Source organism: Leptonychotes weddellii, chromosome 2 (assembly GCF_054177405.1).
Source record: "Leptonychotes weddellii isolate Sample4059 chromosome 2, ASM5417740v2, whole genome shotgun sequence".
Classification (NCBI taxonomy): Eukaryota; Metazoa; Chordata; class Mammalia; order Carnivora; family Phocidae; genus Leptonychotes; species Leptonychotes weddellii.
Genome location: NC_138370.1, coordinates 2388325 through 2390016, shown reverse-complemented (window position 1 = coordinate 2390016; position 1692 = coordinate 2388325). Strand labels below are relative to the sequence as shown.

The 1692-nt window shown below is 37.4% G+C and overlaps 1 non-coding gene across 1 annotated transcript; it reads right to left on the bottom strand.

Moving 5' to 3' along the window:
• Positions 1-1100: 1100 nt before the first annotated feature.
• Positions 1101-1205, bottom strand: LOC115938163 (U6 spliceosomal RNA). Its single transcript, XR_004073354.1, has one exon. It is a non-coding gene; the product is annotated as a U6 spliceosomal RNA (small nuclear RNA).
• Between the last annotated feature and the right edge of the window lie 487 nt (positions 1206-1692).

The following is a 1692-nucleotide window of genomic DNA, read 5'->3' as shown; positions in this document are numbered from 1 at the left end:
TACCATTGTGATTAATGTTGATAGCCATCAGAGAAGGGTGACTATGATACCTGCAGGTCTGCAATGTGCCCTGGGATTTCTGTTTCCATGACTGCCAAGGCTATTTGCTCCCTACGGGACACTCTTCAGAACTCCTCCTTCCTTTTATATGAACAGCTACTGATCCTCGAAAGCTCAGTTCAGATATCACCTTGTCCTGAAAGCTTTCTCTTACCCCCAACCTGAGTTAACGGTCTTGGTCTCCAGAGCAACCCAAACAAAGACAGGGCTTTCTGTCCACTCCTCTCATCCTCCCTGATCTCATCCCTAACATCCCCCCCTCTCTCACTGGGCTCTAGCCACACTAGTCACCCTGTGACATCCTACACAAGATGGCACTCAGCACCCTTCACCATCCTCTTATCCCTACTTTATTTTTCTTATAGTACACATCACCTGACGTATCATGGGATATATTAATATACATCAATATAAGAACTCATATATATGTATATTCTATCTCTATCTCTAATCTGCACATTGGTCTTTCTCCTCACCAGAATGTGAGTGCACAGAAAAGCCCCTTCCTACCCACCACACAACAAACTGCTCAGAATTGCCTAGCTCACACCAATCACTTGATGATTATTTCAAGAATGAAGATATGAAATGATCTGTGCAATATTTATCTGTTTGCTACAGTGTGAGCTCTTACAATTAGACTATTCACTCTCATTTCCATATTTTTTTATACCTAGGAAAGCACTTGGAATGTACCAGGCATTCAAAAATTGCTTATTATTATCATTATCATTATTTATTTTTTTAAATAGGCTCTACACCCAATGTGGGGTTCAAACTCACAACCCTGAGATCAAGAGTTTCATGCTCTACTGACTGAGCCAGCCAGGTGCCCCCAAGAATTGCTTGTTGAATGAATACATGTACTGGGCACTCTGGTCACATATATGTTAACAGCAACAATTAATCATGATTTTATCTTATATAATTATATTATGAATTAAAATAGTGACATTAAAGTCACACATTTTAAAGCTTTGTAATCAATTTTTAAAATTCTATTGAATATGTACTTTATTTTTTATTAAAATATATTTGACAAAAACATGAACCTCTTCCCAAATTTGGGTGTCATCCTTGTGCAGAGACCATTCTAATCTTCTCTGACCATTCCAGTTTCAAGACCATACTACCAAGCACTGACATGAACCTCCAAATAGCAGATATGTATATATATATATGTATATATATATATATGTATATATATATATATATATATATATAATCATTTAAGTTATGTTTGAAGCATAAGCTTCATGTCACTTCTTATGAGCTCCAGAGAGATGGGGGTAGGGTGACACTAAAGAAGCATAAGGCATAGGAATGGGAACTCTTTCCAGCGTGGATCAGACAAAGACAAAAACAAATCATCAGAAAACTAACACTGAATTCAGCAACAAATGAGAAGCTGAATCTGCGTCTCTAATCTTCAAAACATTTCTAGGGTTACACTGAGGAACAGTTTGGGTCTCAAGCTGCTTCCTTCCATGAATACTTGACTATATTTTAGCACTTACTTTATTTCATTTTAGGTAAGATCTTGGTTCTGCATGCCTTGAGACATGTCACTCTATGTTTATCACAGTTAAGTGGAATTTTCCAATATTTTACCCAGGAGGTATTTAGAACCCC